Here is a 16632-nt window from a genome sequence, read left to right as displayed (position 1 = left end):
AGGTTGAGAAGCCTTCTTCAAGTGCAGTCATTAAGAAAATGAGCTCCCTGACAGCCAGCACACTCCTCCCAAGCACGGGAGCAGGAACAGCCCTAAAACACCCACTCTGTTGTCCCCTCCAACCTGACCCATTTTGGGATTTTTTTTTTCTCTGAAATTTGAAGCAACACACCACCATGTCAGGACTAAGTTTTTTTTGGGGGGGGGGGGGTGAAAAGGACAGCTGATACTCTCACACTGCACACAAACACATTTATTTCAGCCTGGATTGACGTGGTAATTTTTAAAGTTTTCCATCTACCTGCTGAACTGAAGAGTGAATTGCTTACAGCTTTACACTGAATACTCTGCTGGTTCCATTGTCACAAGTTCTACAGAGTGACGCGAACAATAGTCTGCCATATTTAACCTGTAAATCTCTGTATGAGGATGTGGATCATTAAATGCAAAAATCAAATGTCAGCTACTTCCCTTTCTTCATTAACACAAAAAACATCTAATTCCATCTGCACAGGTAGACCAATTGAATATCCTACATTCTGCAGCATCAAGAGTTCACATAATTTTAGGAAATTTGCATAGAAAGAAGAATGCAGTGAGCTTTTTACAAATCAGAAGGACTCTTAATATCACAAAAGTAATAGCAGGTTTCTTTTTAGCTGAAATCAGGTTAATAACTGGCTCTCCTCTCATGCATTTTTATCAACTGTAAGTTTTTAAATATCTTCCTAATCCCCCAGTCATCATGAAGGTGCACTGACCCTCAGCTTTACCAAGCTGTAACTTCAATTACACTAGTCTGTGACAAAGTTAATTAGAATATACTTCCACAGCAGTACAATATAGTGGCAATATAAATGAGAACATAGAAAAATGAGATCACGTGACAGTAAAAAGGACTTTAAGAATTAATCTGAAAACCACACAAAACAATCCATCATTGTTAGAATATCAAATCCTTAAAATATTCATTATTTATTTCTGTAATGGCACCAGTAAACAGCTTGCTGATACTCAAACTCAGCTGTGTCTTGGAATTTATTTAGCACATTGCATTCACATAATTCATTCTTTATTTCCACCTATTTATCAGCCCTTTTCATTGATATAGAATAGAAACCCTCATTCAAAACACTAATGAAGGGTACCTATCATGTACAGCTGATTAAGCTGATTGCTGAATCCAAATGAACAGCCAGCCAAAGCTCTGCTCCACATAATTGGATGAATTGGATACACTGGGAAAAGGAGGGTGCATGAGTAAAAGCTTTTGGGATTTGAGCTTCTAGACTCAGATGGTCCAAATTCAATTGCGTTGCCAGCAGATTAAGGATAACAGATTTATCAAAAATTTTAGACATTCCTGAAACACTATGGTTACAAATTTCTACGAAATATTATCAGCACTGCAGAAAATACCATATAATTTACGGAACTCCAAAAGCGTCCTTTAACAGTCTTTTCACAAATTTTGGCAACAGGTAACTGCAGTCATTTTATGCTTCCCCCTTCCCCCTTTCTTTCTGAAATGTTTTTTCCATTCTCATAACAGTACATTTGTCTCAGGGTAGCACTGTACTTTCACACAATAGGACTGCATTCTAGAAATTACTTGTTTCATTAATTAATGAAATTAATTAATTTTTGCCAATGTGTATATTCAGTACACAGTAATATGATGGATGCCCTATCCAGAACCCAGCTACATTATTAGATGCACAACATGTTGATATCATCAACTTTGGAACAAACAGGCAGCTGAAAGCAAAATGGAAGAAAAAGGAGGGAAAAGCATCTGGTGCATTGAGCAGGCAATGAGACAAATGACAGAAGTTTAGTGTTCCCAGCAAAAATATTTTAAAGCAATGCTATCAAATTGAATTGTTACTTCACCAAGGAGAGGAGAAAGGCAAAGGACACTTGGTGAACATTAGCAAAAAATCTGGCTTTAGTGGTGGACGACAGTGATCTACAGTTCTGCATAATAGGCTCTTCGCTCTATAAATCTGCTCCACTCCACAGCACTTCCCCAAGTAGGTGATATATTTCTAAAAAGTTCCATCTAAATGTCACCCTGAAAGCTTGCCACGCTGAGGACCATTCTAAATGTCAGAACAGTCTCATGCGACCTATGACAGAATTTAGGATTAGTCTGTGTCACATCTTCCTAAAACGAATTTCTCAGACAAAGTTATGCCTTTGGAATTTGGATTCTGATCTGTGCTATTATTCAGCATTCCTGCCTTCAAAAGTACAGACTTTATTTTTCAGTTTATCTCAGTTTTCAAGGCTCAATACACTTGGAAAAAGCAATGAGGAATTTTACAGTAGAACACATTCTTCTGATATACTTTAAAAGAATGAATGTGAATCATGGCTGCATTTTGAATTTTAATCTTTGCACAAACACCAATTCTTTTACAGAATGCAGAGAAAAATAAATTCCATTAGCTCCACTGGACACAGAATTGAACAGTAAGAAATACAAAAAGGCTGGATCCCTATAGCTATCATAACACAATAATCAGAATCAGACAGTCTTTAAACACCGTTAAAGAAAAAAGTGAGTGAAATTCATTAGACATTTAAGTTTGACCTAACCAAGATAGAGAGGAATTAAAATGAAGGCACTCATATGTAAAAGGGGAAGAAAAAAAAACCACAGAAAGTATGAAATCAAAAACTTTCACAGTTCATATTCACATGAAGGACACGCATGCATTAATTTATAGGAGACCACCACCTGGTTTTCAATGTATTTATAAAATTATTCACATTATATTCACATTTTAGGGTTCCATTATCATTAGCACCCATTTATTCTTCAGCATCAATTCATTTTATGTCAGTTATTGGAGAACCAAAGTAGGGAGAGCCACTGACACAGAAATGATTCTTGGTGCATATCTAGGATACAAGCTCTAAAGGTTTCTATGGTTTGGTGCATTCAAAAATATTTTATTAATTGTGTAATTATTTTTTTATTAATTTGATTAATTGTACGTCTTTAGTAAGATATAAACTTTAGCTGAAGCTTCACCTTGGAGAAAATTGATGCCATTTTACAAAACATTTTCACATAACTTGTAAGACATTCACAACAAAAGTACCATTATCCAGAAGGACAACATAAGTTTAAAAGGAAAAAAAATTCATAAATGAAAATGACAGACCAAAAAAAAAATGCCTTCTGAGCCACATTGCACAAAAATTTATATAGACTACAAGAATGTTGTATTACATAACATAAAACCATATAATCCAAGGGTAAATCTTGATGCACATCTCAAGAAGCACAGTTGGAGATTATGCAATAGGCAGCTCCAGCTGCAGCAGCATCTGGCTCACAACTACAAAACTATACAAATATAAAGCACGTGGTTTCCTGAAGTATTGTTCTTTTCTTGGAAAAAGTTGTTCAATCTGGGCAAAATAATACAATAATCTAGTCAGTGCTTAATTATTATACAAGATATTCTAAATAAAACATCAAGCTCAGGCTTAAGTAGGACTTGAGGGAATCATAAGCCATATGCTGGCCCTCTGAACCAAAATTAATTTCATCTTAAAGACTATATAAGTCATTGTCATAACAGTTTGGATGAGAAAATTGAATTGGGGGCCAGTATTCATCTCATACTGCTAATAGTAGTTCTTATCACTTATTGCTGTAATAAAAGGTAGCCCACAAACTAGAGAGGGTATATGAAAGAGGTTAATAGCACAGTCATCTAAATGCACAGTTAGTACTCTGCCAGATTCACCACATCAGATTTTATTTAGTGTTACTCTACTCCATCCTGCATTTCCAAGCGTAAAATAAATTGCATTTTTTATAGCACACTATAACTATTTTATGACTTCTATTTATTAGAAATATTTTTACTGTTTTCAGATAAAATATATAGGAATACTCAAAAAAATTGCATATGTTATTCTGTCATTTTTGTTATAAAGTACTTTAAAAATACTTTGAAAACCTTTAAATTTTACTTTGCTTGTTCTGTTTCATAAGTGTACTGGGTTAAAGTGATAGGAAATTGCACAAATTTTACCTGGAAATTTCATTGTGTTACTACAGAAATGCTGCCTGTGATGTTTCACAAAGATTTCAAGATTTCATTTCTGTACTAAACCATCAAGTGGCTGTGCTTTACTCACTGTCAGTCAGTGTACCTGATGGATTAAAAAGCTCGACCATCCCAGCTCACCTTAAATACACTAAGCCTTAAGAGAAGCTGAAAGCAGCATTTGTGTTTAGGCTGAAAAACAGCCCAAGGACAGCTCAGTCACTGGCCACAGCCAGCAGAGATTCATGAGAGGAAAGTCCTTAAAAAACTGAATTTCCTCTCATGACGAGGTACACTGCGTAACCTGCCCATGTGATCAAGGGAAGATGGTTGATGAAATTTCTGGATTTCAGTAAAGTTCTGATCCTGTCTCTCCCAGGATCTTTCTGGATAAAAGGTCCATCTCACAGCTGGATAAACACATTATGGGATGGCTGAGAACTGGCTCACAGGTTGGGCACACAGGGTTACAGTGAAGGGGGGACATCAGACTGGTGACCTGTCACTAGCGGAGTCCCACAGGGCTCCATTCTTGGCCCCTGTGCTCTTCAACACCTTCATAAATGACCTGGACTCAAGGCAGTAAGAGAGACAAAATTTGCCCATGGTACTAAATTGGGAGGAGCTGTTGACTCCCTCAGAGGTACCAGGGGCAATTTGAATCTGAGCCAACAGTACCCTGGCAGCTGTGTTTGGGGCATTCTATTTGTTGCTTTGATTTCTGGCAAATCTCAGCCATCACACTCCAGTAACCCTTTTCGCAGTAGGGAGTGGGCCCATGCAGAAACTGGGGGAGGGCAAGTTGCAAAAGCAGCAGCCAGCATCCCACTGATTCCTATGGTTTCCTCTCCTGGACCTCACAATCCACATTTCTTCTAGGATAGGCACCTACACATTAACAAGGATACAATCAAATGGAAGGAAGAATAAATCTTCTTGTCTTTGCTCTTTTTAATAGTGCCACAAACTAATTCTAGCAGCACAGGAGTACAGCCATGAAAAAACATATAGACAGTAAGAAGCTAAAAAAAATGCTCTCAAAAAATTGGTGTAAAGCTTGTACAGGCTTTCACTGGGATTAGTTCATTCTCAGATATTACTTGACCCTCCTGATGCTCTCTGGGTGTTATGTGACAAGACACGCACAGAACTACTCTAGCCTGTCAAGTTTAACTTGGGAAGATGTTACTGACATGTTCCTGCTCATCAATCCATGGCATTCATCTACCTGGGGACCCAAAGTCTGAGTTACAGGTCACATTACTATACATGAGCACATGATCCATGCAATAGAAAGCATGCAACCAAACTACCAACATGCACACTGAAAAATAACCTCCTCCCGCCTCCAAGAGAAAAACTCTGAACAAGTGACAGATAACTGACAGCCCAGATCATGTACCATATATTTTATGCAACTTTTTTTTGTTGTTGTTGGATCAGTATGCAGGTTTCAAATATTTGCAGGTAAAATCTTAAGTATTTTTGAAAGGGAACAGCTAAAAGAAACAGGAATCCTTGCAAAGTAAATCTTCCCTATGGTGTAACAGGAGCCATACAACAACTGATCTGGGGTCACCCAAAGCTGCGTTTCCTTTTAAACACTGTGAAAACAGAACATACACACCAGATGACTGCACACCTCTGTTCAAAGCAGCAACTTCAACCTCACTGCCCCAACACAAGAAACACTGGCCAAGCTATAGGCTGCAGGCAGGTACTTTCCCCCTCACACCTCTCCCCAGGTTTTTCTGTGAAAAATCTGTCTCACTCAGATGAGGAAATAATCTTTTTAAAACACACTGATTTGCACCACAAGGTTTTTCCTTACTAAACCACTGTATTTTCTATTGAGGTTTAAATTCCCAGCTGGTTTGGGGGCAGAGGGGTACATGTGAACTCAATACTTGGATTTGAAGGAAAATATTTGAATGCTAAATTAAGGATGGGATTAGGAAGAGCTGGGACAGTCTGGTTTTGTTGGGTTTTTACCCTGCAGGAGCTGCCAAGACTTGGAAAGCCAGAAGACTCATCTCAGATCTCTATTCCATCACCTGTTTTCAGCTCCAAGGAACTCCAGAACTTAAGAGGAATATTTTTACTGGAGAAAAAAGGAGAAATTCCATGCTGTTTTCAACCAAGGGAGCAGAAAAAGCTCTTTTGCAAAGGCTGATGTTTGAGGAGTAGTGACTGCATTTTCCTGAGAGGCTAAATACTGCCTGCTGGCCATGCTCCTGACAAAGCAGCAACTCCAGCTTACTCAAGGGAAAAAACCAAACTGTGCCAAGATAACAATTGCAAAGTGGAGGCAGGTAACAAAAGTGAGGGGGGAAATTTTCCCAGTAGCAGTAGTGGGAAGACCAGAGAGGTGAAGCTGAGCCTGGGAGACGGAGTTTGCTCCTCCTTTCCCCGCAGGGCATGGCTGCTCCCATCCCTGACTCCCTGGCAGACAGAGCCATTCCCAGGGGGCACCCCAGCCTCACACTGGGGCACCCCAGGCCTATTCCTGCCCTGCTGATCATTTCAGGATTTCTAAGGAGAAAAAAGCACCTTTTCTACATGTACAAAAAAGTCTTTTAATCTCAAACATTTTCTTTAAAAGTAAGTGTGATCTTTTTAAAAAAATCTCTTTGCTTTTCTCATCAGTTTTTATGTTCCCGTAACTTATTTTTATATTCCTCCCAGGCTTTTCTTAAATCTTTTCATCACACAATTTTTTCTCTCTCTTATCTGCAATTGTATTTTTCATGGACTTGTTCCTCCCCCTTGGCTTTTTGCTCCCCTGCCTTCCTACCCATACTGTAGTTACAGCTCCATAACACACATCACCAGTCGGCAACCATTAACTCATCTTTCAATGCTTTGTTTCCCTTCTGTGTTCTTCCTTTATATTCAATATCCATCCAACATTTCACTCTTGAACTTCATCTGTCTAGTTCCTTACATTGCTAAAAATGACCTAAACATGTTTTGGTTACCGCTCCAGTGCATTCCCTGTCCTACAAAGCACTGGTGTGACATTTCACTGTGCTCACTGCCAAACAGGTGCCTGCAGGAGCAAACTTCTCCCCACCACCCCTTGCAATGAAAAGGAGATTCTGCACTTGGAAGCGAAAGAGCCCAAGAAAGCAAAGAAAGGAAAAAAGTACAACAGTGAATACAAAGAACAAAATGGAAAGGCAAGAAATACAAAATAACAGGCCTAGCAATATTATCCTACAAGCAGGACACATTTCCACATGAAAGCAAAAACAAAAAACCCCCAAAAAACCAAAAAGAACCCACACCACAACTATGTAAGTAAAAGAAAGACATTAAAAAAATTAATTGCATAAATTATTAATTCAAAAACATTTTAGATTTTCTGTTTTAAAATTTAGTTGTAACACCACTGAATGTGTGTCCTGCCAAGCTACTGCAGTACCTCATGCCAGTGACAGGGTGTTTGGACCTCTTTCTATGTTGTGTATTTTTTACACTCTGCCAGCTCTGGCCATGGGATGCCTCTGACCAACCAAGGGGCTCTGGCCTTTGCTGCCACCAGCCTTGAGCACCACCAGAGCTGTCACCCACCGTGGCAGCTGTGCTGACCCAACAAGGTGCTTCTCAGCAGCCAAAAAGTCAAAACAAATCAGCTCTGGCTTTCCTTTCAAGTGCTGTGCAAACTATTGGCGTACACTTCTAAGGAGTCTCTTATACCAATTCATACATTGCCTTTTTGGGTAGAGCTTGGTCATACACTCAGATGCCAACCAAGCTTCCAAAGTCTAGCAGTTCTTACTTGATTCTTATTGTTGAGACAGGGAGGAGCAATGAAAAACAGAATATCCCATCAAATCAATTGGATAAGTACTCTGGTTTTGCTTCTCTCTACTTCTAATTATCCCAGTCTGCCAATGTTGCCAGTGTCAGCACAGCTTCACATACCAGATCACGATAATTAGCAGCACAAACTTCTGATCTCTAATGTAGGAATTCCCACCAATTAACAAGTTAACAGTTAATTAGGAACTACTAAGAGCAGAGAAAAACAGCTCTACTACCCAAGCCATAATAAAGGAGACAAAGCAGCAGGCTTAGTCAATCCAGCCTGGGAAACAGCTGTTCTCTGTTGGGTTTTAGCAATATGAAAAGCAAGACAAAAACCATGAAGCAAATAGCTTGCTCTAATTATTTCTTTCCTTCATGAAGCAATTTTGACATATCTTTCCCTGATAATGACTAGATTTCCTCCAAATTCAGAAGACTGCCTCTCAGGCACTCTTTCCTTCCCTTTCAGAAGAAATAATGGGTTTACATATTTAGCCTAACTTTGGTATCACTTTACAGGTTTGGTAACTTCACAGCACAAGCAGAATTTCAGTAGTTCACATGCAGATCATCAGAGCCACCACACTGGTGAACCCTGGCACCAACTGCAAAGGGTCCTCTGCTTCAACAGGACTGCAGTCCCCTGTCTGAACTTCTGTTTGGGCTCCTCAAGTCCTCTTGCTGTGCTGGTAGAAAGGCTATGAGCACTCTTACATTTTCAGTCTATTTTTCCAGTGCTGTTTGGCCTTAAAAAAAGTATAATCTACTAAAAAAAAAATTTAAAATGTTCATATTGTATGGTATAATTAATGACTGTTTCTGTCCTTAAATAAGGAGCTGAATATCCCATGATTCACAAGGTATTGACTACAGACATTGAGGCTTTATTCCTTTTTTTTTTTTTTTTTTCAAACTATCAGCAGGATAAAAAAGAAGGAAAGAGCTCTGCATGTTATCCCTGTTCCATGCCAGCTGCTAACCACCCAAGAATCTAGTCTCCCTCTGTAACACCTCCTGACACACGTGTGACACAAATGAATATTTCAGGACTCCAGTGTGAGTACACAGAGTTTGGGTTGCAATGAGATCTGCCTGCTGTCACTGCCTAGGGGATGATGCCACAATGAGTTTCTATTAGCATAGTTTCATCTTCAAGAGGGGTCTGTTTTAACACAATACACAGACATTTATGATTTTTTTCTTAGCAACTGCCTTGTTAGCAAATTACAAAAGTAGCTTTGCAAAAGTAAACCTTTGCAACTATCATCACACAAAGAGTGAAATTACATGACACTGTTAAAGTTTCCAAATATATGAACTAGTTCTTTAAATTCAAGCTGCTGATCAACTAAAATGTTCACCTCCGGAGGTCCCACAGTATTATGACAGCAGCTATCATGTCCATCCAATCAAAGTGAAAGGCAGGAGAAAATAAACCCCATAATCTTAGCTCCAAATTAACTTTCAACTTCATTTGGAGGGGAAAAAATAGGGAAGAACTACTCCCTTAATTACAGACTTCCTTTCTTTCTAATTAACCAGAATAATTGAAGCATGACTTCTTAAAAGCCTCTTGCCTAGCATCTCCCACAGTGGAAGCTTTTTGCTATCTGCCAAACAGTATTAAGTCTTGAAAAACTTCTGGCTGGATAATCTGCTGGCTAATACTACTGCACAGCGTACACAGTATCTTCCTTAAAAGCCCTCGTGACTTCAAAAAGTATAATTAAAGTTCTGTTGGTTTTTCAACTCTGATTCTTCCAAAAAGAATAACTAGAGATTGCAAAAGAGAAACTATAGTCCCTTGATAATTTGAGATTCATAGAAGTACTATTTAAAATCTGCTCTCTTTATGGCTCTTATACTTTTTTAAAAATCAAACATTAATGGTAATGCTTTTATTTAATAAAAGGGTTTTTTTTTTTAGGAACACGTGTTTCAGTCTCAGCATGGTTTTGTATCATCCTGTTAAGTAAAATGTAATAGTTCCATCCAGTGGTCTTCCCCAGCATTGCAGGACCGGGATCAGAAAGTAAAGCGAAGACATCTTTTCACCAAACTAATTGCAAAAATGACCTAAACATCAATGGGAAGGGCAGAAGTGACTTACTGATGTCACATACTCAGTGCTTAGTATTGTAGCAGCATGATCAGATCACAGTAGAAGACACCTGAAAGCAGGTTTACTGGTTACAAGTACTTCAAAATAGTAATGCAAAATAAAAATTTCACTTAATTTATTAATTAGTATAAAAATTTCTACTTCCGTGGCGTGAGATTAAGTAACTCTGAATGTCAAAAACCTGTCTTCTCTTTTCTAATTTTCATAACGTTCAGCATCCAGAGGGTCCAATACAGAACTCACTATGCTAAGAAAATACAAAAGCACAGACAAAGAGACTCTCTCCTAGGAGCTCTCAGCGTTGTTTATGTCCCTCAAATGTTTCAGCTGGAAGTGTCAATTCCAGATGTATTGGTCACAGATGACTGACAGCAACTTCTGTAGCTCAGATAAAACTGGGGGGGAAAAAAAAAAGGCAAAGCATTTTTTTATTGTCTCTCTGACCCACTGTTCCTTCAGCACTCGGGGAAAAAAAATGAGCAAACATGTCAGTGGAGTCCACTTGGCATCTTAAATGACAGGGAAAATGTTTGTCATGTGAGTGCTCACACAACGGTCACAGAAAACACCAATGCATTTTACCAAATTGCCTACAAATTAGAAAGGCAGAGCAGGAGCTGGTAATGAGGTTCAGGTAGCACGCTGCACATTTTGGTGTTGTGTTAGCAACTTTCACCACTGCATTCATAAATATTAGATTCTGTTAACTCTTTCTGGTGTTCTGGGTAACCTTCCTTTGACAGGGATGGTTTCTGCTTACCCTGTTCCAGGTCATTAAGATCAGTCAAATTCACAAGACAGAGATCTTGACCTTGTCAGATCCAGTGACTCAAAAGACAGCTTCAGTTTGGGAAAAGCAGAATGTGAGCTGCTATTTTCACGTTCTCTATGCACTATGACAGGCACAGAGTCTTTGTTATTAAATTATACTCCCACCCACAACTGGGCTTCTCTCTTCCAGCAGCCCATATGGTGCCGCTCATCTTTCCTCCCTCTCCTCCCCTTTTGTGCTGTTTCAAATCCCCAAGATCCAGGCACAGGATGCATTATGAACAAAGCTTTCTTCACACTCCTTTCTCCACATAAGCCCTGCCACTAACTTAGAAGCCATTTCCCCACTCAAAGATCAGCAAGCAAAGCTCCCCAAAGAGCCTAACCCTGGCAGAGCTCTTACTTTCATATCAGGAGCAGTGGCAGCAGCTGCTTGGCTTATAGGGCTGCAAACACTTCTCTTTCAGAAGAGAACCATTAAACGCACAGCACAGTCTGCCCCTGGCTGCTCACTGCATCCCAGAGGCTTGTCACCATCCTAGATTTTACACTGGGGCTATAGCAAACCAAAACAAGGTAATATAATAAACTTCAAGGCTGCTTGAAGTTCAGTGCAACTTTTTGGCTTCAAAATCTAGACTTGCCAAATTCAGCCACTGGGAGGAGTGTATCAGTGCAGGGTTGAGCAGCAGGGAAATAGGCAGAGAGGCTGAACTGCTGAAGGAAAAACGGTACCACAAAAGCCATTAAAAAATGACTAACTTCTGTTAGTCTTTCTGTCTTCTCCAGAGTAGTCTAATTAAGATTTAAATAAACAAAAAACTACAACTATACCAACAAATCCCTATCAACAAGGTGGGGCAGGTGGATTCTTGAAATTCAGAATTGCAGGAAGATCACCTTAGGACCTAAATTGTCCTACCAGTAGCACACTCTTGTAGGAGTAGCTTCCTGTGGGCCCAAAACTCCATTTCTTAGTTCATTCGAAACCTCCCACAGCTGAGATCCAGGCACCAAGCAGCCTTTGCATTTCTCATCTTTGTGCACTGCATCCCCAGCCCAGTGTTTTGGGCATTTGACGCTCTCACAACTACCTGGGACAGAAATCTCTGCCAAGTGGGGTATCAGGCACAGAGATACTGAAGTGACATCGACAAAGGGCACATTCATTAAAATGCTCTGAGCTGACAAGTCTAAGTGTTTAAGTATATAGACACAGCCCTGAAGTGAGATGGTCAAAAAGTAGCAGAGACTTCAGCAATCGCTTGTCTGAGAAGGATTTTACCAGGAACCTCTAAGTGAGCGTGTCCAGATGTCAGCTTGCACATCTGTTTCAGCAGCACTGACCTACAGAAGTGAGCCCTTGCATATAACCATAGACCTGTCTGTAAAATAAGGCACACAAACACTTCAAAAGCCTAGAAAGCATGAAGCCTTTAAACACAGAGCAGGGGGAAGGAGACACACACACTTGCTAAATACTACCACTATCACTGGATGCAATTAAAAAAAATGAACTAAACATTGAACTAAACTTGAAACTGGTATTGAAGCTGAGTATTTCCTAACATGAAAAAAGCTCAAGCCATAAAGTTTACTATCTTTACTCCATCTTAATGTGTATTTTCAAAGCCCAATGTGTATTTTCAAATTCCTTTTTATATAAAGCACAACAGCTCTCATTGGCCTAACAGAGGGGGAAGCCAAAGGGCTTTCCTTTGGCAGCACCCTGTGAGGGGGAATAACTGTAGGTGCACACAAGTAATAACAGGGGAAGAAAACTCTGGGCTCCCGCTGGCAAGACCAGCAAGCTTGAAGCTTCACCAGTTATGATGCTGCATATAAATGTTTATGGTTTCATTTTAAATTTAACTTGCTACATTTTGGTAAATTTATCTAAAGGCTTCAAATATTATTTTTATTGATAAGTCAATAATGAATCAGCACTGTAAGGCAAAAAGCTGGATTTATCAGGCAATGAGAATCACAGAGGAAGGTACCATCTTATCCAGGGCAGACCAGGTATTCCAAGATGCTCTTGGAATTTGGTGGGCTGAGTAGTTAACTTTTCTGCAACAAGAACCATAATTTCATTTGTTTCCTTGGATTAAAAAATAATCCTCCTGCCAACATCATTAAAAGTATTTTTGTAAAAAATTCTCTCTCTATAGCCAAGATTTATTCCATACGGTTGCTCTAGTTATGACACTAAAAATTAATTTCTATTCATACTGCTGTTCTGCATTCACTCCTTAATTGTTTGATTTAACTAGTTGAGAGACAAACTACAAGTTCCACACATCATTTTTTTACCTTCTTATCAAAACTTGAGTGAGCAGCCTACAAGTCATTAGAAATTGGCAGTGTGCTGTATTATAAAAACATGGACATATAAATACCTACAAATTCATAACCTACATGAATTGGGTAGCACTACTTTTTATTCCCTTCAAAAATGTAAAATTCTAGATTATTTCATTCTTTCAACAAAACTAACATAACTAGTGTTAATAAATAGTACAAACAATAGTACACCAAACAATAATACACCAAAACCTACTACTTTAACCTGAGCTTATCCCTTCCACACCATGTAAGCAAGCACTTAAATTTGGAAACAAAAGTCCAGAATTTAATGTTGGGTACCTGTAAGAAACTAAAAAAAAAAAGTGACAATCCTGACAGTGTCTTTGATGTCTCAGACTTGGCACTCTGGAAAGAGAGGAGATATTTCATCTTCATCTCATTTCTCCTTTATTGCTCACTTGTAAAAATAGATAAAACTTGCATAGCTCAAGGGTGTTGTGAAGGTAAATTAATTATTTTGAGAGAAGCTATTCAGATATTACAGTGATGAGCATCATGAAAAGCCCCTGAGGAAAAGAATCATTTTGACTTCATGGTAAGGGTCTGAATAAAATGCAGGAAATGAGACCTGAGGCCACATGTTGTACAAAATAGTGAACATCTGTTCATTAAACAAACTCTGTCCATCCAAAAACCTGAATAAGGCAAGAATAGTTTGGAACAAAAATAGCATGGGATAACATAATTAAGAATTACTGTTCAGCATACAGGAGGCAAACTTCCATTACAAGAATCACTAACCATACTTAGATATAAACCCCTCATTTTTCTGTGAATAACATTTTTGTCACATGCAACATTCTTGCTTACTTTTTCAAAATTAAAACCAAATTCCACTTCTTTCACAACCTGTTTGTCCATTTATAAATGTTTGAAACTCATGTACAATAAACAGACTGGGGGAGCAAATGGTAGCAGTTGCTACCCTGTGGGTTTTCAGGAGAGAATTGGCCAGAACAATTTCACACTTTTGCTGACAAAAAGAGTCAAGAAAGTGAAGCATTGCTGTGGGAGACCAACATGCTCTTGTGGCAACAGACTTCTCAAACTACTCAACTCTCCCAAATAAACTTTGCCTTCTCCCACAAATCTGCATGAGTCCTGTGTTGTTTTTTACCCCACTTCTCAAATCTCAGTTTTCCAACCCTATGCTTCCTATTACAAGTTCAGGATCCCCTTCCAGTCTTACTCCATCCCACTCTTTTGACCTACATCACCCCGTTCTCCTGTAAAATTTTTAGTTCCCCCTCCTGCATTCCTCAGGCTGGACAAGTCATGTCTACCATTTTAACCTCCAGCAATCTGTTCTTTTTGCCTGAGCACCAGCTTGCTTTGGTGCTTGCTCTGAGAATCAACACTCCTAGCCTCAGTCACCCAGGTGTTTCCATTTACCCATCTTGAAATCAAGGCATGTTTTCTGTTTCCCCCCAAGTCCTATGCCACTGCATTACCTCCTTATCCCAGGTGTCTGACAGTGCCATCTGGCTGCCGCTGTTTATTTATAAGTAGGATCTAATTCAGAGTCCATTTCAAATTCATTTCCAACCCAGCTTTTCTTCTCCCCTCTCTCGATGTTTCCCCTAGCTTGTATTTATGTGGAGAGCTCACACACTGCAAGGTGTTTAAAGATAAACATCTTCCACCTCGGTGCTGAAGTCAACAATTACCTCACTATCTTCAATATTGATTAAAATATTTAACTTCACCTCTGAACTAACATAAGAACAGAAAAAAATTTCTCCCCCCCAAACATTTAGAGATATAAAATTAAGCTAAGTTAAGCTTCTAAAGTGGAAATATGATAAAATTCATGGGACTGTTTTACCAATCAACACATATAAAACCTGAATTTTACTGATAGTTTTTAGTGAGCAAACACAAACCATTAAGTGATGTTATCCCAAATGTGGCTGGAAATGTCAGAGCAGTAGAACTCACAGCACCTCACCCTTGCATGATGCTAAGCCAGGCTTCAGAAGGAAGATGCTGCAGCATCTCCTCAGGTGTGCACTGAACACCTGACCTTGTGCCTGGTGCCTCCAGGAGGTTCATGGGAGCACCCAGCGCAGGTGAGAGAGCCATGCACTACCTGGATGTGCACAGGCATGAGACACTGTGCCAGGGCCTTTTGCTAAAGCACAGAAAGCTCAGTGCTAAAAGCTGCTGGGAGCAGGAGCAGCAGGCTTTGAACTCCACAGGCAGAGGGAAGGTCCTGAGAGGTGCCAGCCCCATGCTGTCCCTCCCCCTGGGCATCCTTCATTTCCCCAATGCCTAAAGTCCATTTTCCAAGTGAAACACCTCATCCCTTTGAGTGGAAAAACCCCCAGGAATCCACTGCAGGAGACAGCTATGCCTTCTTTATGCCCCTGCCTGGGGAAGGGGGAAACTCCTGCTGCTCATCATTGTCACACAGTGGTGACAGCCAGCAGCTCCCAGATGGAGCCCTGGGAAAAACCAAAGCTCCCAGAGGAGTTTCAGACCATGTAGCAGAGTGTGGATAGGGTATGTCAGTGCCAGCTGCTGTCCTGCAGAGGCAATGGCAAGCACCACCTCCAGGAAACACCTTCAGCTCTTCCTGTGCATTCCTGAATTTCAGAGGACTTAATCCATGGCAGCATCAGGCATGACTAAATCAGATTAATATTGTGCTTCAGAGCATTCTAGCATCTTGCAAACAGACTTTACACCTTTTAAAACAAGAACCTGAATAACTCTTAAGTTATTTAAAGCATGACTTGGTACAGAAAACAAAGACAAAGAAAGTAGATTTTACATTCTGCAACTCGTGCAACTAAGTCAGCTGTTTCTCTCTTTAAATTATATAAAGAATTAATTTTTCAACTCAGATACATTAATCCCACATTTCTTTCCAGGATCTCAAGCCAAAACTTTTTAAAGTACTGTTTTGTACCTATGGAAACCTACAGCTACAGATGACCAAGTAATTTTGGTCAGGCATTTAACAGGACAGTGTAAAATCCAGGCAGATAGAGAAAAGTTTACTAAGAGAAATTAAGAAGAAAGACTGGGTTCACACAACTTGTACTCAAAGTTCACAGAGACTTCTTTTACCACAAAATTAGTACCCCTGAAAAAATCTGAACCTCAATTTATATAGCAAGTTTTTACAGCATGCATCTCAATTTTCATAACTCCAGGTTTGGGTGGGTTTGGTTCTTTTTTCCCCTCCTTCTCAAAAAGTATTCTTTTTTAAAAAACTGGCTGAGAAAGCCGTCCTAATTAATATTCAGTTCAGTGATTAAGCACTCTCCCAAGTGACCTATATGTGTAATAGCATCAAGTACCACCTGCTCAAACTGTTGTTTTGCAGCGAAATATTAATCCCTTGTACCTTCTGTTACCAAGCTAGGATGCCATCTGAAACTCAAACAGGAATGATTCATTGCAGATGATTTGTAAACTCACTGAAATTTGTATAAAAATGTAGCAATTATGAACAAATAATTTGAAATAATACAGTGTAAAAGGCAG

The sequence above is a fragment of the Pyrgilauda ruficollis genome, unplaced genomic scaffold (assembly GCF_017590135.1).
Source record: "Pyrgilauda ruficollis isolate IOZ18807 unplaced genomic scaffold, ASM1759013v1 scaffold50, whole genome shotgun sequence".
NCBI lineage: Eukaryota > Metazoa > Chordata > Aves > Passeriformes > Passeridae > Pyrgilauda > Pyrgilauda ruficollis.
This window is presented reverse-complemented; position numbering follows the sequence as displayed.